The sequence below is a fragment of the Drosophila miranda genome, chromosome 2 (genome assembly GCF_003369915.1).
Source record: "Drosophila miranda strain MSH22 chromosome 2, D.miranda_PacBio2.1, whole genome shotgun sequence".
NCBI lineage: Eukaryota > Metazoa > Arthropoda > Insecta > Diptera > Drosophilidae > Drosophila > Drosophila miranda.
Genome location: NC_046675.1, coordinates 18527482 through 18555109, shown reverse-complemented (window position 1 = coordinate 18555109; position 27628 = coordinate 18527482). Strand labels below are relative to the sequence as shown.

Sequence of the window (27628 nt, the reverse complement as noted above, 5' to 3'; positions counted from 1 at the left end):
TTCTCAATTATTCTATTCCATTCCATTCTGTTCTTGCTCTGGAGTCTCGGGCGAAGACCTACGCGTATATTTCTTTATCGCCCATCAGGGATTATGTCTCACGAATTGAAGTTTAATTTAGTTTTAAATTTGTTTCACCTCGGATTGACTTTGCTCTGGCAGCTGCAAAAGCACCATCTTGTGTAAACAAAGGTTTTGCTAAAACTCGCATAACATTGGCATTACAATATTAATCTTATAGAAGAAAATATAGTAATATCCAAACAGAATGTGTTGATCTAAAAATAATTTCTTTGCCTCGTTATTAGCACTCCAAAAATTGATATTTCTTTTAATTCAAAATGTGTTTTAATTAAAAATATCTTCATTCCAATATCCTTTCGTATTATGTTTCTGCTTCTGAAACAACTATTTCCCATTTCATGAACCCCTTGCCCGTTTTGCCCCTGAGCAGACCACTCCAAAACTACAAATTTGATATAAAGTCTAATTTAAATTTCAGAATGCTCACGTTCGATGCCTGGCAAATGTGCTCTCTCTGCGGTTCCTATAAAATGTTCGAGTCGCAGCCGGTGGACAGGAGTGGCTGTCGGGTGGAGGAGGCAGGGGAGCTGGGTAATATTGCGTCAATGACTTGCAAACAAAATTAGAAAAGAAAACCGGAGCGGCGGGTAGCATATGCTGCTGAGTGCGCTCCGGCATCAAAACGACTACACAAACTTTTCAAATTAGATTTCACACCCAAACTAAACACGGGACGCTGGCGACAGCGACAGCGCCGAGGAGTGGTGCCGCAGTGCCACAGAGGAGGATGACAGAGCAAGAGACAGAGACCGATTCCGGGGCTGGGACTGAAACTGAAACTGAGATAGTGATAGAGAGTGAGGTGGCTGGGGCTGAGGTTGAGGTTGAAGATGGCCACGACACTTGCGCACAGAGCCAGCCACTGTGTTTTAGTTTATTTTGTTTTATTAAAACGACTAATGGCCAGGGCTGGACTGCCGAGTGGGTGGGAGGCTGATGGGTCTGCGGTGTCATCTCCGGCAAACAAAAGCGGAGCACAGAAATGGACACAATTAGTGTGCAATTTATGCTCCACAGAGAAGCAGCAGCAGCAGCAGCGGCAGCCATCATGATTGCCTCTTGTCTGAGCTGCAATTTGAATGACCAAATTAGACGACCTCTGCTCCCCCACTGCCTCTGTCAGAGTCTGTCTGTCTCTCCGCAATTTATGCAGTCGGAGCTACAGAATCCAGGGTTCAAGACGAGCTCGACAATTTGATGATTCCCAAGGCCACCCACACCATTGAGATCTCTACCTTTTCGAGCGATGTGTGCCGCATGGCATCAAATTCAATGTGCAATATGCAAATTTCCCCATCTTCGATCTCTAGCAATCCTGCACCTTCATTAAGGGTCTAGCAGGGAAACCCTCCCTCCCCACAACCACCCCTGGAATCAAATATATAAATCATGGCATGGCTAGCAGAAGTAATCAGAAGTGATAAATTGCGAAAAAATAACATAATTCGCCATATTGTCAACCGGTCTGTGCTGTACATACAGTGAGCATTGCATACGAAGTATATAGAATAGAGACTGGCAGATGTAATACGGAACCAACCCAAAGCTCGGCGAATTGGATGATGTTCTCTGTAAGAAGTGTTCACTGTGTTCTACATGTGCCACATGTGCGGCCTGTGCGGTGATGCGTCGCGCCTGCATCTGTCCGCATCAGGAGGAGTCCTGAATATCGCAATCAAATCTGGGATAAAAGGAGGGAAATCAGATGGGCTGTTTGCCATTTTGCTGCTCCTGAGGACCTCTATGAGAGGGGTGGGTATGGCTATGCCTCAATGTGTGCATGTGTGTGTGTTGAAAACCGCCCCTGAATGTCCGTGGCCGTGGCCGTGGCCGTGTCCGTGTAGGTGCGAGAGTTCGTAATTATGCGTCGGCAGTCGTAAAAGTTAACTTTATGGCTGTCGTCTGCTCGTCCATTGCTGTTGCAGTTTACGATTTAGCTTGGCCCGGAGTCGGAGTCGGGGTAGGGGTAGGGGTCGGGATCTTTGTCGGGGGCCGGTCTCTGGATGGCGTTTTGAGACCGATCTGATTGATTTATACGCATGTGAAAAATTCGACTGCAGCTCGTAAACTGGATGGTCTGGTCTGTCAAAGCTTGATTTAGAGCCGCTAATAAGTAGCCAGGGAGTAATTTGAGCAATTTCTAGCCGAGCACTTGATGCGCAGCTCTATTGCGCATACGCCCCGCGGGCCGTGCGAGCTTCGCAAAAGTTAAAAAGGGCTAATTTTTGAATTTTTAACTTCTCTAAAGAGGGTAAATGAAGCTGATGTTATACATCGTTCTTTGGTAAGCAAAAATACGATTAGCTTTGAAACTCACCCATACGTGCAGCGGACTCCAGTCAGACGAAATTCATGGAAGACTCTGTCTAATGATAAAGAAAAGAACTACAAATCATTCAAAAACAAATGGAATTATGTATATAGCTAGCTACTCTCACTTTCAGGACAAAAAGAAGGCACACAAATAACCTGCCCCACTGAATTCAACGTGAGGCTATGGGCCGGCTACAACGCAATGCCAATGAAGGATAGGCCCAAATGAAATGGGGGAACGTGCCAATGAAAATCATTTTCATTATCATCAGCCTTGCCGTCATCAGCATCATCCCCAGAATCTATTTCATCATCGTCTACATCATCAGACTTTTGTCGTGGCAAAGTGTTTATTGCTGGCGGCTTTCCTCTCCCCCATGCTCTGCTCCCACACCCCAATGCCCGCCCTTTCCCCCCGACCTTGTCATGCCACAGTGGGCAATTGGTAGCAATCAGTCTGCCAGTCTCCCATTCTGTCAGTCTCCGATTCTCCTAGTCAGTCATTCAGGGCAATTGTTTCATTCATGGGCCCGCCAAAAAAGACAAGAGGCGTTTATCATCCCAGACGACGTTCTGTTTCACTCTCCCTTATCTTTATCCCTCTCTTTCTTTCTCTTTCTCCGCGTAGGCCATTCGAGTAGTATATGTATATGTGTGCAGAGCAAAACAAACCATAAATGTGCGTAGCAGGCAGAGAAACAAGGAGAAACGAAAAGCGAGAGAACGAACTCAGAGCACAAAAGCAACAAAACAAATTTTTTGTCAAAGGGTCGACGTCGACCCCCCTAACCCCCCGCCACCACACGGCCATAAGTCAATGTCAATGGCACACAGAAAGAGCGACAAACAGACAGACAGACACAGATACGGACACGCACACAGAAATACATTTTGTTGGGGCTTTTCCTTGGAAACAGCTGAAGAAGTTTCTCGTACGGTGGCTGGCGCTGCCACTTGAACCTCCAGTCGAACTTGAACGCTTAATAAGACCTTGACATGCGACGTTTGCTTGACAAACTAAAAATGGGCTGGGAATTTGTTATTTGGTGTTTATGGCGTCGGTTGGGCCCCCAGCCGTTGCTCCACTCAGGGCTGGTTGGATCTGAAAAGAGGGAAAACACACGTTTTGCATTACTGCCATCTCATCTGTGGGATGCACCCGATTGGAGGCAGCTCCGTTGGCCCGGCCGGAAACTGGTTTACGCGTGTAAGCATGCTCACTCACACTCGTGCACGAGCACGCACAAACCTGTTTCCGGATGTGCCTTAACGGTGAACCAAAGTAGGAAAAGAAAGCTCCGAGACTTATGAAAAATGATTGAAAATTATTGAAATAAAACGATTAAAAAGCAGACATTATCATTTTGTCATCACTGAAATACACCGATACACTTTGCACTGTTCTTGAGAACGTTTCACTGTTGTGTTAAAGTTGCAGTTTTATTTTTAGCTGATGGCTTTTTTGCGGTTGTTTGCTTTTCGACGTTTTGCGTCCATGTGAAGCCGTTGCCCGACGATTTCTTGTACGCCGTTGACGCTGAGCCTCAGGTCTGGGATGGCGGCATCGCCGGCTGCGACTGCGACTTCAGCAGCGCTGCGGTGTCTGTGGCTGTGTCTGTGTGTCCGTGCGTATCTCACAGATATCCAGCCACGGCCCGCCCGAGTATCTGTGTGAACGCACGTATATCGTATATCGTATCTGTGTCTGCGTCTGCCCCCCCCCCCGTGTGAGTATGTGTGTTCTGCCTTTTCAGTTGCTGTTCATGCGCGCAGCGGTCACAGCTAACTTCCCTCCGCGCCGCGTGGTCATAGATAATATCTCCGTATCCGTGCATGTGTGTGTACTACACGCACGTGCAGTAAAATTTCCCTCCGGCTTCCACACAGACGCACACACAGACAAGCTCGTGGACTCCAGCTGTCTATCCGCTTTGGTACTTTTGTCCAAGCATAGCCAACAAGCAGTTACAGTTACAGTTACCTTAGTACTCGAAATTGGGAAATTTCCCTCGAAAATATCCCAGACGGGTGCTCGTTCAGCTTCTGTGCTTTTTGCGCTGCACGGCTGACAGTTCGAAAAAGCTTCTCTCCTCGACTTTGTTGCCTTCGTTGAATTGTACATAACCCCACCCCCGGACCGGCATAGCCATCACATCACCCTTACCCGGACCTAAGTCCATTTATGGGCCACTTCTAGAGTTTGGTTTCTCTCTTTTGGCCATTGGAGTCGTTGCTGGGGCTCTTGTTGCAATTAATGACCATTTGAATTATATTTGCGCTCGTAAAATTTACAAGAATTGTTTGCTGGCCGCGCGTCCAACTTCTCGTGCCGATCTCTTCCTGCTCGTCCGCTTCTTCACACTGAATACAGCATCTGCATGCTATCCAACAAACAGTTCCTCCCTTTTCCCATTTTCCCATTCATTTCGAACGTAGACAGCAAAAATTTTTACGACTCCTCTGCACAATGCGCAAATACGACGACAATGGGACTGCCGACCCCAGGTCCGGCCGCCCCTGCCTCTGACCCAAGCCTACTCCATGGCCCAGCACCAGCCCCATCCCGGCCACCTTCACATTCCACTTTGGCTTTGGATGGAACAGGAACTGGAATTGGGACGAGATTGGGATTGGGAATGGGATAGAGGCGCACTGTAGGCCTTGGAGATTTTATTGTTGGTTTTGTCATTTAATAAATCGTTTGTTGATAATAAATTTTGCACTCGACTTTTATTAAATTTCTCCTGAATAGTTTCAAACACTTTTATAGTCCCAGAGAATGGTAAAATTGCCTAACATTTGAACTCCTTTTATCTATTAAATAATATCTTTATAAAATAAAATCATTTTTGGACGTTTGAAAAGTAAAAGCTGTGTTGAATGATTTATTAATTAATTAATTTATTTATTTATTAATATCTATATTTATTAAAAAAATGTATCAACATTCTTGAGATAACTTTAACTGGAAATTCTTAAATATTTAGATACAAAATCACTTTCAGCCCCGTATAGAGAATGCTGTCTGCGCTCAAAACGCATTAAATAATCTTAATGAAATAAATATAAAAACTCGAAAGTTTGTGTTTAATTATAGAGCTTGTTTGTGATGATTGGCAAAGGTAAAAAGTACACAAGATGGAACTCAAGTAAAAAATATTCAACCAAATATTAGTTACCGCTAAACCAAAAATCGTAGTGATCGGATTTTCATTTCGGACTTAATCAGCAGAAGAGAGTATAAACAACAAGTCAAGGAAATGAAATGATCAGAACCAGAATAATGTGAAGAGTCCTTAATTAAGCCGTTTGTATTGGATTTTACGAAGGAAATTTAAAATTTGAAATCAAATTCAACCTATGTACATATATCTATTTCCGCAATGTATGTACTATCTGGGAGCTCGTAATTTTCACCCTATCGAAATGGAGTTCCCAGCAAGTTGCAAGCAAAAAGTATTAGTATAGCATTCCCGAGAACTGCAATATGCTATTTTCAGATGTTCATTCTATGCATTCGGCCCTTGTGCTGGTGTAAGTGTCAGTGTTCATCCCTCGGTAGATAATTAACAACCCTTAGCCGTGTGCTCGTGCTCCTCTCTCTCTCCCTCGCATGGGTAACCTTTATCTGCTTTGGTGTGTGTGTGTGTGTGTGTGTGCATCGATGCGCTTACCCCTAATTGCAATGCCATAAAAAAGTGCAATTCAAGCGAAGGACAACCACCGTAGCACGATGAGGAAAGGGATGCCCAGGAGGAAGATGAGGACACAGACTCTTGGCCCTTTGCCATTACATTGCAGCCATGATTACGATGAGAGCGGGCATTGTCTTGGCAGGACGCTTCCAACCATCAGCCACAGAGCCGGAGAGGGCTAGGAACAGGAACAGGGACATAGCCAGGAGAATGGAAACGGACAGGGCGGACTGGGCGGGCAGGCGAGATTAGGGAACAGCCTGGCCAGCAGTTGGAAAGCATCAAATTATGCGAAACTGCATTCTCACTTTTCGCATCGACAAGCTCAAGCCATTTGCACCATACGGACTGCTGGAGGAAATGGATACGGCGGCAGATACGGGTACGCATGGATGAGTGGAGCAGCTGCTGATGCTGATGCTCCTGCAGTAAGTGCAAGCACCCACAGGCGGTGGCTGGATGCAAATTTTCCGTGACAAGATATCGAAAATCTCGAGGAGTGTAGCCAATCAACTGGAAATTGCCAGCGTCGAAGCGTCGAGTCAAGTGCCTCTCCCCGGCTCCACATCTCCTCGTGGGGAATTGATAACAGATATCGGCAGCGACAACAGCCCGACGGCAAACGCGGGCGATAAGCGGTAAGGCGGTGCGAGCGGACCTCGGCCGCCCGACTGTCAGAGGCAGAAAGCCAGCAGAGCAGGGCTCCCCACACACTCGGACGACTGGGCGAGTGGGTGGATGGGCGTGGCACGCGGCCACGGCATAGTGTGGACCCTGTTGCGCACACGGCTCTGGCTGCATCTGTGCCGCTCGCACAACCGCCGCGCGAGAAAGGGAGAGAGAGAGCTAGACATGCAGCCGGCGGTGAGTACGAGGGAGATGAAACGAGAACGGCCATTTTGGTGGGAGCGAGCGCGATAGTCAACGCCGGCAACAGAGACAACCGACGATGACGATGTCGACGTCGACGTTGTCGACAGCGCAGATCAGGGCAGAGACTGCAGACTGCAGCGCTGACTGCGACTGCGGCAGCTGGTCAGCATTGGAATTGGAGACTTTCAGCCTCAGAGGGTCTCGTCTCCCGGTCTGGCGGGCATGGGCGGCTGTGATGGAATGTGGCGGCTCCAAAGAAATGCCATTGCCGCGGGGAGAGCTCGTTCCAGCTTGAGCGAAAAGTTTTGAGTGGAAGTCTCTCGGCCTAGAGACCTAGGCGGGTCGGGGAGACGACTCCACCGAGAAATCCGGCTGCAAGTTTGCAGCACATTGTCTAAATTGATTTTCCAACTCAAATTAAAGTAAAACCAAACGGGTTTCAGCTGTGCAAATGTGCCCCGCGTGCTCGTTGGGCCCACCTGACGACCTGGCAACCGCCTTCTGTGTAGACCAAATTGGGATCGGGTTCAATTAGTTGCCACAAAAAGAGAGCTAGATGGAAAAGATGAAAATTACCTCTCAGCGAATTAAACTTAAATGTAGACAGAAACAAGAACTAATACGTTATTCTTACAAGGTAACATTAAACACATTTTCTAAAGTGAGCACAGGCAACACATCTAAACAGAATATCGAAAATTTAAAATTAATTTGAAGCCAGGAATTATTGTGGAAGGGAAACTATACATATTACCTAATTATTGATAGTTCAATTTTATTCAATTTATTCAATTTTCGTTTGCATGCCTTGAGAAGTAGTTTTAAGATATTTAAGGATTCCATCAGTAGCCAAATATATTCCACATAATATATTCTACCAAATCAGTCACATTTTGAACTTCAATTGTATTTTTCTAGAAACCCGCTAATTTTTCTCACTTCCCTCTTGTCGTTCCAGATCTCTGTGTGTGCGTGTGTGGACTAGTGCGGTTGTGTGTTTTTATGGCATTTGTGGATTAGGCCCATAAAAACTACACTTCCCCACGGAGATACGTAGCGCACTAACAAAGGGTTGGTATACGAATTTAAATATTTGCTTTTTATTGGCATTGAAATTAATACTAATATGCATTTGATTGGATGCGAGGCGAGCTTCAGAGGCTGCGGAGCTGGAGATTAAATCAAAGATGCATAAATCAAACAGCATTTGATGTAGTTTCACCCTCTGGGCGTGTCCAGCCACCGGAGTCGTAAAATCCTTTTGTCCATGCCCGGAGAGGCTGAGATGAGTTCCGCATAAAGCCTAATTGCAAAATGATTTAATCCCAGCTGGCGGCGTTGGGGCATGAATCGATCACAGTTATACATGGTCCGGACCCGATCGGACGATCCATTAAAATTTCTCGCATAATCGCTTTAAAAACACATTATAATGGCTATAAGTCCGAGCCGACGGCGTTTCGTTCCCCGTACCCCGTACCACCACTCGAGTGCTTGGCCGACTTCTTGGCTTCGGTTTTCAGCCGCCAGCGACCATTAATGGGAATTGTTCAACAAAAATATGCATAACATTTTACGAGGACAGTTTTTGTTTGCTCGAGCTTTATGATTTAATTTGGCAACTGCGCCCATTTCTAATACGCTAGGCTGTGCCACTAGCTGATTGATCAGGATCAGGATCAGGTAGGATGCAGATGCAGGGCTCCTCTCTGATGTGTGACCGTGTAAATATGCATTTGCAAGGACCCCTGCACTGCCGCACCGAAATTGAACGATTTGTGCAGTTTTCATTGCGATTCGATTATGGACGAGGCCGTAAAGTGTATTCGTTATGGCCATTAGTCGCTCGTAAATTGGCGAACGAATGTTGTCTCGACCCCTGCCTGATTGCCCCTTTCCAGCGCTGTCCTCCTCCTCCCCACCTTGCCGCCAAAAGTTTCAAAGTTCAGGCACGTCATTGGCGGAGCCTCCACTCGGCAGGCTCCGCAGCGAGAATCAGAGGAAGAATCAGCACCAGCGGGGCAGCAGCCAAGAAGATACTGACAAAGACGTTATTCCAGTTTTTAATCTGCTCAATGGCCGGCAGCGGGGGGTGGGGCATACAAACATCGGAATCGCCATCGGAATCGGTGTGCGAAGGCGCAGTAATTAATATGCATTAAATGCTCGTAATCACACATTTTTATTGGGGAACCAAAGAAAAAGAAAAAAACAGCAGCGGCCGGGGCAGTCGTATCTCAGTCAAGTTACACTAGGGCGATGCACTTCAGAGCAATGCAAAAACATCGATATAACCCCAATATACATACATACATCAAACAAATGTCTGCAGAAAACCAACATGGATCGATTGGACTCAGCGATTGAAGCTTTTATATTGATATTGATTGCATTCAAGGCTACAATTATATTATGAACAAATTGCAGGATTTTCTCATGCCATTCAACGAAATAAAAGATTTGGTTTGTTTTAAGATCAATTTGTAAGCGTCTGTAAACCATTTGTGCAACAATCCATTGTGATTAATGAGTACAGAAAAATACTTACAGAACTTGAGAGCTTTAAAACTTCAAAAAAATGTACCTGGCTTTCGAAGATGAGTATCCCTACTGATATATGTAAGATCGACTTCACCTCACCTGCGTCGAAGCAATTCTGAAAACACTCTAAAAGCTTGATCGAATCGAAGTACATGAAAATGTCAAATACGATAAATAAAAAAGGGAACGAGATATTTTAATTGGATAATTTTGAGCAATAAACAGTTTCGGACGACAAGGTGTTTATCTCGGGGCCACCATTTAATGGTTTTTCGTATGATCAGAATAATTCCAACGGTGACCTAGATGAAGACAAGTGGAAGCTGGGAAAGCGTCTCCACAAACCGTATTCCGCAATGTCCGATTATCATTAAGTGTACATAATGTGCTTTATTGTCACTTAAATACAGATTTGAATAATTTTATGACTTCATTTGCTGTGGACGGCCAAAGCGTCGGCGTTGAGAGTGCCAGAGACATAGCCAGAGCCAGCTCTATCTCAGTTCGAGGAGCACACAAACAAAACAAAAAACACACGTCTATATAAATAATAATCGTTAATTATCAGTAATCAATGACATTTGCACCCGCATGTGAGCTCATTAGGCTCCGTAATTACATAATTATTATTTACGGCGATGATCGCTTAATGGTCAATCAACGGCTGGAATGACAGATTTGTGAATTATTTGACCAGGACTTTCAAGTATTTACCTTATGTGTAAAATACACCAACATATGTGTATACCAGATATAGATACAGTGGATTAAGGAGCAATTAATATTTAGCAAATCATGAAAGAGAGTAAACTTTAAAAATATGAAATTAAACTTGTAAATTAATAATTTATATCAATTCTAAAGCGCTTTAAATAAGCTGAATGTATTTAAATGGGGAACAAATACTTCTAAAAAATATGATCAATATTACTAACTAGAGAATCAGTACTTCATATTGAAATATTCAGAGAACACTAGTTTGATTCAAGACATAATCTATCCATATCCATATTTCCAATCTCAAGTCAGAACAAAATCGAAAATTGTATTATTTTAGGAAACTTACTGACTAAGTCCTCTCTCTTATAAATTCTAGAAGTGGCGACTAAACTCTTTATATATTTATATGCATTGTTCATGTATCATAGTATATCCGTTTAGAGCCCCCCCCTCCCTCTCGAGCCAAGAAGACGCGGATGAACTAATTCGTGTTAATTGCCGACAGAGTACACAATGAAATTTCAAGTGGTAATTTGCAGCATTTCCATTACAAAAGCATAACAATATAAATGTGCCAGACATTTGCATAAATCGTCCCCATCGCACTACTAAGGCCCCCCTCCTTCACGTTCTACCCCGCCGATGACCGTCGGAATGTCCGGCCAATCAGATAAATTTTGCGTGGAACGCGAACTTGACTAGAAAATCGTTAGTCGAAGTGCGACAGAAATGGCCAGTTAAATAAATCGAAAGATGTCACAGAGACAACGGCCGCGACCGGGACATGGTCTTGGGCATGGACTTATTCATGGATATGGACATCGACATGGACATGGACATGGTTGTGCATTGGCTCGCGCACTTTGGCGTTCTCCAGTCGCGAGTTTGATATGCAGAACATTACCTTGCGTGACTGCAAGGACTGACGCTCCCGCTCGAAAAGGAGCGGGAGCGGGAGCGGGAGCGGTGCCGGTCGTGGGCGAGTTTGTTTGTTGGCATTTCGCACGCATCCTCCATAAATTAGCGAGATTTATGCCCCGGGGACTTAGATTCGCTAGAAACTGCGTCTAAACTGCGGCGGGGACAGGAATATGATAGGGAATCGATAATAAATTACGCTCTCTGGCGACACATTTCCTTCTCCTTCTTCTCTTCTCCAGGCGGAGACACACCCAGAAAAGCGGGACTCAGCTCTCTCTCTCTCTCTCTCTCTCTCTGCGCTTGCCCATCTCCCTCGCACGCTTATTATGCGCACTCGTTTTCAGAGTCAAAAAATCGATGGAATATGCAAAATACTCATTGGGCTGGACGGGCGGGATCCATCCATCCGCCTAAGTCAACACAAAGTCACCAGCTGCCTCCCCGCCCGGCCAGTCTCGGGGGGCGGAGGCGGGACGCCAGGCCGCACACAACACTCCCAATCCATTCCAATCTGCTCCCCCAGAAACTCTTTCGGAATGGAATGTAAATTTGTACAGCGCTTTCTTTGTCTTCTGTCGCAGAAAGGGCCACCGAGTTTGCTTTCTGCTGTTTTAAAATGTTATGCTCCCCAAATATACTGGGCTCGAACTCCAAGTGCTGCCTAATGTAATCCACGGCTATCTGTATCTGGCAGATACGCACACGAACCACTCAGGCCTAGACCCCGTCTCAGTGTCGTTGTCGGTCTCAGTCCCAGTCCGAGTCCGAGTCCGGGCTTCGGTTTCATTTTCTGGCTTAGGCCTGGGCCTAGGTCTGGGTTTTCAATCGGACTCTTATGTCGAAGGTGGTCAAAGTTGTCCATTTTAAGATTTTAATCGCTGGAATTTGTTTCGAGACATTTAAATTTATGTGACATCCCAAATTTAGAGTGTGACACTTTGGAAACGTTTTTATGGTTTATTAAAAAAATATTCGATTCAACTTCGGATCGGATTCGTCTTCAGCTTGAGCTTGTTTCAAATGGAAATCAAAAACTAGTTTTTAATTAAAACCTAAGTTTCTGGCTCCAACAGAAGGAGAAGGAGGAGGAGAAGGTCGGGAGCTGGTATCCCTTATAATTGATTGGGATTGGGGATTTGGCAATGTACCGGACCAAGTGGATGGAAATCTCCGGCAGAACACTCCGAGGGCCCTGCACTTGAGTGTTTTTTAGGCCGCATCGAGGAAATCGATTGAAAGCCATAAAACGAAATGTTTATATTTCCAGAAGTCAAAAGTCAAATAGGAAAAGTAAAGATCATCAAACCGAACGACTCTGTGCGCTGCCATTGGTCGAGGGCTCTCGGCGGGACTGGCAGGGCGGTGGGGAGGAGAGTTCTCTCAGCACTTGGTCTTAATTGAAATTTGAAATATGGTATTATGTGTGCGCCGTTTCGGAAACAGTTCATAATGCCGAGCTCGAGCCAAGACTGAGCACACGGCTCTACTCTTGTTTATTGAAATAATTATCCAGTCGAGTGTAATGAGCAACTGGCTCGAGTGGAGGTATGAGTGCATCCCGCCCCCTTCAGCAAGGCCCCAATGCCAATGCCAATGCCATGTGCACTTGTCCATGAAGGCTGCCCGTGTCTGCGGTTCAAGGCAAGCATCACCTGCAGATGTGGTCCCGATTGGTTTATATTGAAATCACTTGCTTCGATACCAAGGAATCCACCATATGAGAGGGTACTGACTCATAGTTTCCCAGAGCCAAGCCCAGAGCCACGATCATGACGATACAAATTGAGTAGCATTTTCTTTTTTGGGTAATATTGCTCTAATATAAAGAAATGCACCTATTGCCCGAGACCCCTCCAACAGTCGAGGTGCACCATTTTGTATGCTCATTAGTTGGGCATGTGACTGGCATAAAAATAGAATTTATTCCTTGCATAATAACCAATTAAGAAAACACACTTCCAGCCCGTCCAAATGTTAAATAGAGAATGGAAAATGGCAGAAACGCTCGTTTTAGCAGAAATTTTCTTACCCAGTGTCCGGCAAACGGTCGCTGGCCCACCCGCAATTACGGGGCATTTACATAAGCCGTTCATTAATTTTGATTGCACATTTCTGCTATTGTAAAGAAAATGCCAACAAGTCCACTGCCGGCGACACATTTGTCATTTAAATTAATACAAATGAGAATTCGCAAGCAACAGAAGAGCCACAATTCTCACAAATATAGAGCCGAATCGAAAATAACAGGCGATAGCGCCCACACAGATCGGCCACGCTATGCGATTTTCGACTCATCAAACGATAAGAGCAAATCGGAGACCCAACCATGTGGAGGGATGTGATAGCATAACGGAATGGAGGAATATTTTAAAATAATTACGTGTTTCGACCTCAGCGGCAGCGAACAAGGGCTGGAACCTCCTTAGGCGAGGAGAATGGTGGCCCGACCAGCGAAATAAGTTTAATGTTAATTTAATTGCATTTTTATTGATAGTAAAAACATTTATGCGGCATACAAAATGAATTATGAATGAATTGGCAGAGCAGCCGCGGGCCACAGAGGAGCGCTCTCTACGATCCAACCGAAATCACAGTGAGAATCGGACTGAAGACAAGCCTCGGCGGTGACGGGCTCGTAGAATTCAACAAACAAAAATTTACCTCGACACTAGTCGTGTTTGACTTTTGTATTCATTTTGATTCGAGTTAATTAGTTATTTGTTTGGACTCGAAAGAACAATAATTGCCTGTCATTTATGAAGCAATCGATCAGAAATCGATTTCAAATCAACACGTGTCAATTTTGTTCATGTAATGTTATGAGACGAAAGTCGTAATAATCAAAGCTTAAAATATATATTTTATTATGAAAATAAAATAGGTAATTGTATTTCCGAGTGCCTTATTCTCTTGGTGTTGGTTTTTAGGTTCTTTTACAGATTTTCGCAGATTGAATCGAATTCTAACCCAAGGTCAGCGACATGGCCATAAGGTAACACGGCATGGCTTAAGGGTTATGCGATTTGCACGGGCTTCATTAAGGGAGCGTCAGGTCCTGCAGCGTCCCGAGTCCTTGAGTTGCGCAATTACTTGGACGGTTTTGTTTTTTATGCCGGCTGTCGGGTGGTCTACCTGTTAGCCTCTCCGCGGTCCTTCCAAATAATATCCTTTCTACGGATGAAGTTTTTTAACTGCGTCCTTGAAGGTGCAAGCAATTAACGAGCGTTTGTCTAGATGCATCGGGTTAATGGCTCTCACCAAGGGAAACTGTTGCAGCTCTTCTTTCCGGCAGCACAGCGAAATCCACTTTTTACATCGATAAACTAAAAACGGCAAGTTTGACTAGAGCTCGGTAAGACATTTGACAGGATTTTTTGTCAGCTTTCTGCTGCAGAAAGAGTTGGGTTTTCAGCAAAAGTGAAGCAGTTAAAAGGTGGTAGACGGAGAGATCTGAGCCCCGAGTGGCGGCCATAAAACCTCCAAACAAAAGGTGTGCAGCAGTCGTAAAACGCGACAACATGGTGTGACATTTCGAATATGTTGCTGTTCTGCGTTGCTGATTCCATATTTTTACCATATCCTGTGCAACTGATGGCAGAGAACTATCAACGTGGTCCTGAGCCTGAGCCTGAGCCTTGGCCTGGACATAGTCGAACTGGTCACCCTGTCGCTTCGCTGCGGACCGCGACTTTTGTTTGCCATTTTATTGTCACTCCGAGAAGGGTTTCCATGCGACTCAGAAAGCGAAACGAAAATCCCGCATTTTACGGCCTTTTTGCAATTGGACAGTTTAACCCTTCAGGTCCATCTGGTGTGTTTACTCCTTAGGCATTGTCTCCGGAAACAAAAGGCATACACGTTTCGTGGCTCTGCTCGCAACGTCTCCTTTTGATTGTGATTTATGGGTTAAGAATAACCGGAAACAGTGAAAGCAAGAGTGAAAACACTCAATGGCAGCCGATTCTCGTTTGAATACCATATACCATACAATAGACGTAGAAAGAAGAGCCCAAACAACTTTAAGGATTTACTGGCACCACTACTGATGTCAGACAGAAAAAAATCAGATCATATAAAAATACAAAATATAAAAAAAAAAAAATACTGATCCCAAAAAAAAAATTAACAGTTCTGTAGTATCTACATACGTACAAACACAGTCCATTGACAGTTTAAATGCCAAATCTTTCGATATTTTTCACTCAGAGAATGTGTAAATATATTTATATTATATAAAAAAATAATAGTTTCGTATTTAAATGATCGTTTGGAGTACATATGTATGTACATAGCGTCCCGCTCCAGTTAAAAACTTTTCATATTTAAATGAAATATTTGCATATTTAATTGAAATATTTTCATATTTATATTATATTATATTATTATTATTATATATATTATATTATATTAGCAAATTTGTATATTTGGATCTATTCAGAAGACTTAAAAAAAAAAATTTAATCAAAATTAATTAAATTGAATTTTACTATGTTCGTGTTTATAAACCGAATATTTCATTTAAATATGTATGTGCTTTTTTTTACTAAATTCTAAAATCTATTTATTTTTACGAGTTGTCTTGAGCTTATGAAATCTCCGGTGGTGCCTTTTTTCCCGCAATAAAGAAATCTTTTTGAAGACCTTATAACCTAACAATAAATGCGAATAATTTATTCTCTATATCGGGTTCAAAAAATATAATTGCCTTAAAAAGAGATAGATAATATTTAATATATATATAACACATACAAATATTATGTTATTTTTATACGAAACTCTAAAATTGGTTCACTGGTTGATAGTCGTATACTCGATATTTATCTTTAAAATAGTTTCACATTTTCCTCGCTTCGAAAGCTTCTCTAATCTGAGACACTATAAAGCCTACCCTTCTAGACCAGTAAGAAGTCTCGCAAAGGTTGAATACCAGTCGGACATTCGTTTCGTATTTCACATGCATAAGGTGGCCAGCCGTGGATCCACTACTCTGGGAGCTTCGCGTAATCTCAATGCGGCCTCTCAGCTCACGTCACGATGTGGCACGCGATGTGGGAGAGGACATGTCGGCGGCAGACATTGTATGAGTCGGAAGCAGGTGCGAGCCGACTGGGTAATTTCTTTTGGTAAGTTAATCCACCGCGTAATTACTCTCGGTGGTGGAGCGGGACGCTATGTACATATGTACTCCAAACGATCCGCTCTCCATCACAGTCCCATCCGATTCACAGAACTCGTAAATTTCACCTTGAGCCGCTGTTGTTTCTCTGTTCCGCCTTGCGGACTGGCCAACGGCCGCCATATCAAAGTGGAGCGGGATACGCCAGGCTGTGACGGGTCGGGATGGGACTGTGAAGAAGGTGGCGCGGACACGTCATGTGTCCGACTGTGCACATAATTGGCGTGTGTTTCCTTTAAAGTCCGACCAGACGCGGCGGGTCTTGGTCCGGAGTGAGGAGTGGGGCCACAAAGACAGAGTGGCATGGTCGTTTTCCTCTAGTAAAACTCTCTTTTAATGGCCGTCGGCGATGATAAGCCCGTGGAGTTTATGGCTCCAGATAGCAAGTGTCAGCGTCACGTAAATTCGCCAACAACTAAGGAAATTAGGATGCCCGCTTTCCATGCTCATGGGGTTATTAGCGATGGTTTTATGAAGCATATCTGAAGAAGCGTTCTGTGTCGTATGATCTTCAGCTCCACAAGAGCAGGGGACAAACAATGACAGGCCACAGACCAAGGCGTGTTTAATCTATTCGCAATTTATGCGTCAGTTTGCCACTCTTCCAGCGGAGTCCTCACTGTTGAATTCAAGCAGTCAACAATAGCTTAGGCAATCGATAATCGGTTGACGATGACCCAAGCAATCAATAGATACTACTGCTCCTCTCCTTTAACGAAACAAACCATTAAGGCTCTCCCCTGTCCAAGGCGCTGACTCGACCTCTTCGATGACCGCATGGATGAGTCAAGTCAATGGCTGAAAACGGGTTTCGGTCCGGTCATAGCGCCCAGGCAAGGCCAAGCCGCTGACATGGCCGCCCGGCGAGAGCGAGAGGCAAGCAAAGAAAGTGAGTGCGGCAGGGAGAAATGCGCAGGCTGAGTGGAGGATTTGCGCAGGGAAAGGGGATGAAATCTGCTTTGCAAACACTCATTTCAATCTATTTATGAGCCAGAACACCGGAATATTAAAGACAGAGCCCAACCAGAGCATGGCGGTCAAGAGGAGGCTCTCTTATCACAGCCATTGCCTCCGCCATCACCATCGCCATCGCCGCATTTGAAGTGGTTGATCCGGTTTATGGAGCCCCCGCCTGACGTTTTCAACGCGCTCGCCTGTCGTGTGAATCTTTCGTATCCCTCTCCGCTCGTTTGGGGCCCATTTGGGGCCGTCTGGCCGCGGACAAAGGTCACTCAGGTGCCTCCCAAACCAACTTAGTGGGTCTCTGGCATGTAAACAAAATTAATACCAAGTGCCGGAGTGCCGTCCTCTGATTATGCATGCACATTTAGCCCAATCGATTCGGAATCGTTCAGGTCCGGAATGAGTTTCCGCAATGTGTCCCATGCAAATGGAACCGGAACGACCTAGCTCGGGAACTTGGATGGGATCGATCTCATTTGCCTGGCAATTAGCGTCGAAGGTGCCTGGCCTTCACATCAAAGTCGGAATTAATTCGATTAATTGCTTCAATTAATCCACATCTAATGGATCGTTACGTAGGGATTATTTGTAGTCTCACTCTACAGCAGATTATTTAAACTAATTGATGTAGGGGAACCATTACCCTATCCTCTTAAGGTTATTTATCAATTATATGAGTACAATTTATCATTCACTTCACAAAGTTAATATATACCACACACTACCCCAAAACACTTGAATAAAACACACTAATTATTTACCTAAATCACTGTTATTTACAGCATAATCAAAAGAAAACGGTGAATTTAAATTTGTATCAAATTTTTAGCATGCAAATCTCAATTTCTGTTATTAAAAAGTGCGACATTTGAATACGATAGAATACAATGAAAATTATTTTGTATCGGCTGTAGTCGCGAGCGGATATCGTAAAAAATCTCTAAAAGCAATCGGGGTGTTCAGTATTATATTTTTATTCTTTATTGCATATGTATATGGTTTAAGGATTACAACAGGACCGTCCGCGCACAAAAACAACGTGCATTCGACGGGTGCAAAAGATAAAGATACTCACAATTAAAAATTCAAAAATAATAATCTAGGAAAAAGATTGCCAAATTAAGACGGTGTTTTCTATATTCTATATTGTGAATCTCCTTCGTTACAATGAAAAACATAACGCATCGGGAAAACCTTAGGAGTAGGGCTCTATACATCGCTTTCAGAAGTCTTATACTCTGATTTATATTGTTTTGAGTATGGGGGAATGGATTCAACTAATTCGAATAATTTTAGCTAGAAAAAAGCCCTATTAAAATTTCTTAGTGTACTTATAACACACCCAGGACATAACAGAGCAAACACACTTGCCATTGCAACTTCCGGGATGCCGTCAATTTCTGGCTGTGGCGGCCTGCATGAGTCGCTTCACCCACATGTACATAGATGAGGACGCAGAGTATAAACTGTCGGAGTACAAATTGAAATTCGGAAATCTCAAATTGTACTCTAAGCTAATGCTAAAAGTGCGTAACAGCAAAAAGGAAAAATATCCCGCTCCATACAGTATACATTTTCTTGATCATCATCAACAGGCGAGTCGATATATGTATCTACGTCAGCCTGTCCGTGTGTCTAAACTACTTATAAGACCTGAAGAAGACTCCTGTGAAATCAGATTGAGGCTAGTGTATTTCAAATTTTAGCCACACTAACTACCGCGGTGGAAGGAGACAGAGAGAGAGAAAGGGAATCAGAATATTTGTTATTGGGTAGAAAAAGAATGGAAATTGCAGAAATAATCATAAAACTGCATATATACATAAAAACTGAGTACCGGGTACACTGTGCCATAGAACACATTGCATATATGTACATATATGTATAAGAGTCAGAATGCAGTATCTCCGACCCGTTAAAGTATTTGATTCTTTATCAGCACTGTAGGCTTGACGCCTACTTCTCATAATCTATTAGAACCTGTGTAGTGTAACCGGCTTAAAATCATCAATTCGTAAGATAATGGACTACCGCTATTGCAGAAGTTTGATCGCACTCTGACTGCGGGAACGAGTATAGTTATGCATCTTAATTATTAATCGTGGCGATCAAAAGATGTCCTCCGGTTGTCTGACTTGAACACTTTTCTGGCAAGAGACAGAGCCATCCCTTCCTTCCATCGGCTTCTCTCTACTAGTGAGACTTGTACTCTTAAAAGAATATACGTTTATACGCTTACTTTGTAGGCTCTCTTTTGCTTTGCAAACAGTCTCTGTGTGACCCTTATAGACTAGAAGACCTTATTTTCTTGCGAAACGATCCTATGTTTAGAGAACGTGAAATTGATAAGCCAGAAATTGTGTACTTAATCACTCATAATCCACAAAATTGCTGGAAAAAACTTCCTCTGTGGACGCCAGCTCAACTTCATGGGCCAGTCCGCTCGTCTTTCGCAACCAGATGCTGTGCTGCAGCAGACCCATAGCTTCACCCTAGGCTATGCTCTTCCTAACAGGCGCCAGCAGATCCCTCGTACCCCATCATAATCCCACGGACCAGACGCCGACCACGCCTCGTTAGCTGTTGCCCATAGCCGCGGCTGTGTGGAGCGCTTTACGAGGCCATCAATAACTGTGGAGTCTGCTATGGAGCAATCTCGGGCGATTCGGCTATCGGCTATCGGAGCTGGCGTTTGCGGCAGTGGCTAAAAATCTTTAAATTGTTGCAAATTTTAGATGATTGTTGGGGCTGTTTGCCGGACGTGCCTTTTCCAGTAGATGCTCCATGGGCCATGGGCCGAGGAAGGCTGGGGCTTGGAAAGATGGAAAGATACATGAGCGATGTGATGGCGATCGTGCCGCTGCATATAGGGAGAATTCGTCCGAGTAGCCAGCGAATTTTTCTACTTTATTGCGTTCGAAACTTTAACGAGTTCAAATACAAATTACTCACGAGTGGTTCTGGATCGGGTTCGGAGACCGGGAAGACCAGAGCAGACCAGACCAGACCAGTCCACCAAATGCGAAAGTTACGCAAAACCATAATTAACAAACATTCGGAGAAATTCGTTTTACGAGCAGGCCAGTTCGCCCTCTACTTGACACAGACTTTTTGATTTATTTCCCCAAGAGCGGACTCGCTCGGATTTGGGACCTGTTGTAGAGACGCTTTGTCGGGGAGCAGTTGGGTAGCAGATGATTTATCCGAGTACGCGACATTGGGAAGCGCGGGAAATTACTAAACATATAGGAAATCCTTTCCAGCAGTCACATAACTCTCGCCGATCGTTAGACGGACTCGAGGCTGAAGTACGCCCGCGTCTAATGAAGCCGTCAGGTTGTTGTCACAAGACTTCCACCATTTGGCCGCTATACGTGACTACACCTACGAATTGCATCCAATGAGCCCGGCCAGGAATGAAGCACATGCAGTTGGGAGGGTGGAAAGGTGTCGCTTAAGGTGTGGCTGTAGAGGAGCCGGAGATTTTTCAGAGTGGGGAAATGCAGTCAACGAATCAATTGTAGTGTCTGCGATTGAATATAGCTGTACCCTATTGGGTCGAGCCTTAACCAAGTAATTTTTTTCATCTACTGATTATTACTGAAAAGCCATTTGCTATCCACCACGCCATCTAAGACCCCCATGAAATTGCCAAGTCCACCCATGAAACTGATAATATGGAAAAGAATCTTCACCATATCGATTTTCCTTTAAGATTTTCCGCAGTTTTAACAATTGGTTCAAATATGGTCGTATTCCACTATACTATAATCGAGACCCTATGGGGAAAAGCAGGCAGTGTGAGTGAGATAAATATATGAACCATGAATTAGTAGAGATAATAATTTAGGTGAATTTTGACCGGATAGGGATAGATATAAATGTATTTGCAAGCACGGTTGCACGGTATGAAAAAAACGGAATTCGACAAAAAAAATCAAAAAAAATCTGCCATTTCATTTCATATAATGTGAAGTGACAACTGTGCTGCTTGCAAATATTTTTATCCTTATCCTTATTCGGTCGAAATTCTATGCAAAAAATGTCATCTACTTGCACTGCTTTCCTTAGCCAGGACATGTAACTGCTTTATATGGACTGGACTGCTTGAATGGCGCTAAACTGGTTATGGTATGGTTCTGCGAGGCACGGCCAGATGGCGCTGCAGTGCGTCTGGTCTACCATCAGGAATTTTGAGTAATTTTTAAGGCTGCTTTTTGCATCTAATTGAAGTTTTTCAGGTAAAATGTTATCCGGATAACCACCACATCCACATCCTCCCAGGGACCAGCTGCCTCTGCATCTGCATCTGTGTCTATGGGAGCCGCGGTGCGTGCGCTTGTGTTTGTCCCACGACAGCACTTGGCCATATTTTACCGCTTTTAAGCAGCGCGTAAATACTCACGCTTACTGCAAGAGTAGAGTCCATTAAACGCTCGTAAAAACTTTACGATTCCCAATATGAGATTCTCTTAATACGATTTTTTATGATATTGAAATCTTCTTTCGCTGCGAGCCCATCATCGGCATCTCCGGCCAGGCCACGTCGTCGCGGCGAGCCGAGGCGTCTCGAGAAAACGGAACCGGCAAACCCATCTGAGGCCCACAACTCGTGTCTGACGTCGCCTTGCACTTTGCTCAAATTTGCCGGGCAGGTCGCTTCAGCTGGGGGAAAACTGAAAAACCGCCACAGGTATGATAATGGCCGTCGTCGTCTCCGCCACTCCACCTCTACCAACCGAAAGGGGCGGGTGCGTGTGCTTTAATGTCTTGTTGAGGCCTATAAAACACGCTCGTCATCGCATTGCCCAAATGGTGTCGACTCGGTGACGATGGGGATGTCGATGGCGATGCAGAGTATTTGAATTCGAGCTGTATGGGCTGCGAGCATTTTCCGAAGCTGAATGAAATCTAATCTGGTTTTTGCGTCCATCTCGAAAGGAACTTTTTTTAAATGCTGAAACAAACTAATTTTAATTTTCGGTATTGATGTAATCTGTAAACTAACGGTGCTGACCGAAAGGTTTTATTTATAGGGATTTCAAAGTACAGGAAATATATTTAATATTCTTAAATTAATCGACATGAAACTATACGTTTTTTCCAATCGGACTCATTTCTTGTAAATTGTAAAAGCACTTTACAAAACCCAGAAGCATATTCAAAGGTGCCCAGCTTCAATTTTAACTTCATCTAAAATATCATCATTTGATATCCAAGGTTTTTATAAACCATTGCTGTCCATCATGAATGTTAAAAAGCGCCTTCAATTCGCCACAGTGCATACCCACCAAGGTCCCACTTTTTGAAATATGATTGTTTGGATCGAAAAATCCAAGTTTAATGTCTTTAGAAGTGATGGTAAACTATATGTACGACGTCCTTCCAACAAACAATTAAATCCAAAATACACAAAGAAGACCGTTAAACATTGTGGCGCTTCGATCATGGTCTGGGGCTGTTTCACCGCATCGGGCTTAGGTCTCCTGGTGAAGATTCAAGGTATTATGAACGCCGAAATGTAGAGAGACATTCTGAGTAACAATTTATCTGGAGAATATGCCGATAATTTGCCACTTGCCTGGATATTTTAACAGGACAACGACCCGATAGATTGCTGCAGGATAGTCAAGTCGTGGCTTAACCAAGAGGGAATCAATGTTTTGCAATGGCCTCCGCAGAGTCCCGACCTGAACCGTATAGAGAACTTGTCGGGAATTCTAAGCCAAGTCGTTGCCCAAAAAAAACCAGCAACTAAAAGGATTTGTTCCGAATTTTACAGGAAGAATGGAAGAAAATCACCCCTCAACAGTACGCACGTCTTGTAGATTCAATACCAAATCGTTGGTCCACTCTTCTTAAGAAGAAAGGTCATCCTACTCAATATTAAAGTAAGGCTTAAGTATATGAGCAGAACATTTTGGAGATGGTTTCAAATTTTTTTCGCTGACTATATATTTTGATAACTTGGTTATTGTTGTATTAGAACACTGACATATAGAACTAATTTGAGACAAAAAATGGGAGCTGTAAAATAAAAACTTTTCTTGATTTTCGTTTAAATTCTTGGTGTAGTTGTTGTGGCTTAAGTGTATGAACCACTGTACATCACAAATGTTTATTTATGTCGACATACAAAAATATTTGTTGAATATTTCGTTACATTTTAGACTAACTCTATTTCGCTCAATCTCTATCTGCTTCAAGAAAAATCAATTTCAATTAATTATTATGGTCTTCTTTTACAGATGAAAATTGGAAAAGTCCCGCAGCCACTCAACTGGTGAGTGAAAATACTAAGTAAAGAACAGAATAAGCAGATGGGATGCATTCATTTAACGATCTTTTTCTGGTCTTGAGTTGTTTTTCCGATTAATTTCCTGATTTATAATTTTCATTTGTGCAATTTACAAAACGGTGCATCATTAATGCAATTAAACCGCAATAAACGCGGCCAAATAAAACCAGGACAAAACACAGACAGACAGTCGACTGGATAGATGAATTGGGCAGACATTTGGCCTGCACTCGTATAAATTTTATGAGTACTTTCGAATCGACTCGTGAGCGAGTGTGGATGGCACAGAGACCCACATTTCGGATAGAGCGCAGGGCAGGGATGTTTATGCGAAGGAAGTGACCTATAAGCCCGACCGCATCGGAGGATTAAAAATGATAGCGTGAGAAGGCATTTTGTAATCGTCATCCAAATTACTTTCTAAAAACACTCATTCCTTCCGACCGCTCATCTGTGGAGAAGGGCAAGGCAACCGCAAGTCGAGTCAAACAAGCCGTAAACCGACGCCATAAAAGTGTATCAAATTAGGGACTGATACCGATTCAGGAGAATTCGTTTTACAACTACAACTAAATGCTGATACCATATATCGTAGTTTTGAGTCCGATTTTTGAAGTTCAACTCAATTTTTAAACAATAATATAATGTCCCTCTTCTTTATGGTTAGAAATACACCAGCGATTATACATATTATAACAGGCATTCAGTAAACACGACGAATACATCTCTTTATTCTCCTTATTTTGTAAGTTGCCTTTATTGTTTTAAAAGTGTTTCTCATTGCATGGTCTGGTTTATTTGTATGCCTATTTTGTTTTAGATACAACCTGTGGCACTGGAGATTACAACGGAGCTGTTTGTTTTATGGTTTGTTCCGCTTTTGTTTAAGAATCCGCACGCAATCCCACCACCAGCTCAACTTAACTTAGCTCAACTCAACTCGTCCCGTCAATTCCATCCCTCTTTTTGAGGGAGCAACTCAAAATAGTGCTTTATTGCTGTAAATGTTCTTTCAGTTATTTATTTTTTATTTGCCACTGCTCTGCGATCTCCGCACACCACCCTTCTCGCTCAGCCACCGTTACCCCAGTTTCAAATTTTATTAGTTTATTACGATTATTATCGTTTAATGGGGCTCGTTTGCACCGCTGACGCTGACGCTCACTCGTTATTGTTTTTTAGTAGTTGTATGTTTGTAGTTCTTTCTGGTTGTTGTTGCTGCTGCTGCTGCTGCTGCTTCTGCCGGTGCTGTTGAGCAGAGCAAGGGCAACGTGTGAAGTTGTTTTATTATTTGTTTTGATTATCAAAATGAACGTTTTACATTTTTCCGGTCGTTGGGCGGACCACCTGCCCATGGCCCAGAGCCCATAGCCTATGGCTGAAAAGCAGTAAATCACTGCCCGCTGTGAGTGCTCCGTGAGTATGTGCGAGTGCACCCAGTGGGTCCAGTGGAGAGGCCCGTGGGGCCAGACACTCACTCACTCATTCGCACTCGGTGTATGACCCATAAACTTGAAACAAAGTGTGGCAAAATGTTTAATTTGGAATTTATGAGCAATTAATTTTAAAATACCATGCTGTCCGTTAACGCTGTTCCCCCACCCCGTCCCCGTCCCCGTCGCCGTCGGACAACAAACCATAAAAGATTCAGCAAAAATTTGATTATTTAGCCACTCCGCTGATTAATCATTATTCAATTGTTAACGCACTCCGCGAACATGGAATTTTGCAATCCGAGCCAGGCAGGCAAATTGGGCAACGGCTATAAAACTAATCGAAAACCAATTTCAATTGAATTATCGGGGTGGGTAGAATCCTGGTGTAAGTGGCAGATACAGAGTGCTTGTGGATGAGAGAATTCAATTGAAATAGATATTTGAAAAATTTGTAATTTAAAAATGTTTTTTACAATGAATAAGTCTAGATTTTAGTTCAAAACTGTAAGTTGTAAGATCTAAAAATGATTGTGATACGGAAAATTTAAATAAAATATGGTTATTTTAGCCGATTATGTTGTTTTTAAAAAGTAATGTAATTTCTCATCTTTAGCTTAGCTATACAATAAAACAATGGTAAAAAATGTAATCAAATTATTTATAAATTGTATGCAAAAGGTTTTCAGACCATCGATACGTACTACATACATACACTAATGTATCCAGGTAACAAATTAGGCTATATAAAAAAGAGATCCAAAGTGTATGTTGATATATAAGTCAGACCAATCACTGAATACATCACCTCATCCCACACCACTCGACACATCCTAAAGAGGCCACATCTCGAGGCGGAGTCAGACGACAGGCCAGGCCCCGACAAGTGGCCAAGTTGAGAAATTGCAGATTCGTTCTGTTTCCGCATAAATTCACAGCCAAACAAGGAATCTGCCCTATGCAGTGCAGGAGCAGAGGAGTGGAAGCGTCCAATTCCAGTCGTAAATTTGAAATTTTTCATAAAAATGTCATAACAGCAATTCCACTGACAAGGGCACAAGGCGGGTAGAAAGAAAGAATGGGAGAATGCGAGAGAGTGAGAGAGAGAAGGCGTCAACGCGCAGAGCAACAAAAGGCGGCGGTCGAAACTAAAGGAGAAGAAATGAGTTTTTGCAGAGTCGGCGTTTTTCATCTCCCGAATTTATGGATTTTTCGTGATTTCTATCGCGTAGATCCGCACTTTTTGTGTGCAATAAAGAAAGAAAATACAAATTTGATGCGACTAAATTTAGGCTAATTTGTATTAAGAAAAGCAAATCGCATATATGTAACTCAGAAGCCACTGTGGTTGAGCAGAGGAATGCACAAAAAAAAGAAAATACAAATTTGATCCTGATCAAATAGTGTCGGAAACACTTCCTTCTGGGTATATGTACATATATCTAAACTCTTCGAATACTGGGTATACAAATTATATAATGAACATTAAAGAGCTCTGTCCGCAGGAGTATCTGGAGTACTGTTGTTCCGATTGTTGTTTTTGCTGTTTTTCGCATTCTATCGGCAAGGCTCAGGAAACCTATAAATAGAGATTTTAATGAAAGCCACCGCATAGATCCATACCATACCATCTAATCGGCTAAGAGTTAATCGAGTGTGTGTTCGACACTTGTCGCCTCCTCTTGGCAGCTCTCCTCTCTTTCTGTTTTGTTCTTCTCTGATTGGTGAAAAGTGCCTTTATTGAAACTATTCGGATTAGGATTACTATGCAGCTTACCAGTATTTTTTCGTCCTCGGACCTATTGCGATCACGGATGCAGTCGTACATAGGAGCCCCGGCATTCTTTGGGCACCAGTACTCCTGATTCTCCTGCGGACAGGGCTCAACCAACTCCGAGCTTAGTTGTCGGCAGTCGGAGCGTGAAATGGTGAATCCAAATTTTTGGTATAGCTCTAAAATGCCATTGAATATAATTTTCCCCCCGGAGCATTCAGTCCGTATTCCTAAGGCTCTCCACTTCTGCATTTTTTGGAATAAGCTGCTAAGTTCGTGGCTGGACATGATGGCTTGGCCACACACCGTTGTGTCCAAGAAGGGTGATAAATGCTTCCGCCATGCTGTCGATGCCGATTCCGCCGCTTGACTACAGGCATCACCCAATATATTGGCAAATGGATCAAACTGGAACTGCACCTGCGATTGACCGTAAGTCGGAAGATGCTGCTGTACACGCAAAGGCGAGCAGAAAGTTTTGCTCAATTCGCATTCTCACGTCATAAACATAAAATCGCGAAACAGCTCAAACTGCGAAACCACTCAAAAGTCACTCGTCGAGTGTCGCTCTTTCGCTCAGCTCGCCTCTCTCTCTCTCTCTTTCAGACGGCCATCATGGCACAGAGAACGACAGGGAGAGAAAACACGAGTCTCAGCTTCGCCATTAGTGCGAGGGAGCGAGACAACCCGATGTGCCCAGCAGCGCTGCCATCTTTCTTATTGCCGACGCCGCCGTCGGCGCCGGCAGAAAGCGCTAGTGCGGTGCGGTGTGTATGGGTGCATATGCGATATGCGTGTGTTTATGCGCAACGGCAGAGTGCTTGAAATGAATTGCTG

General features: G+C 43.6%; 2 long non-coding RNA genes across 9 annotated transcripts in view; one reads left to right on the top strand and one right to left on the bottom strand.

The window, feature by feature from the left end:
* The window catches only part of LOC108155234, a 101814-nt gene extending 76198 nt beyond the window's left edge, over positions 1-25616 (top strand). For 2 of the 8 annotated variants that reach the window (XR_004472095.1, XR_004472096.1), the window contains exons 5-7: positions 7924-8036; positions 23535-24329; positions 24405-25399. This is a non-coding gene — a long non-coding RNA (uncharacterized LOC108155234). Of the gene's footprint in view, positions 1-6829; positions 7603-7923; positions 8037-23534; positions 24330-24404 lie in introns of those variants that run through there. The other 6 variants (XR_004472098.1, XR_004472097.1, XR_004472101.1 and 3 more) reach the window with 6 other exon arrangements.
* Positions 25617-26554: 938 nt separating this feature from the next.
* LOC108155236 lies at positions 26555-27467 on the bottom strand. The gene is made up of 3 exons (XR_001775037.2): positions 26795-27467; positions 26646-26734; positions 26555-26596 (listed from the first exon to the last, which is right to left on the bottom strand). It is a non-coding gene; the product is annotated as an uncharacterized LOC108155236 (long non-coding RNA).
* Positions 27468-27628: the final 161 nt, after the last annotated feature.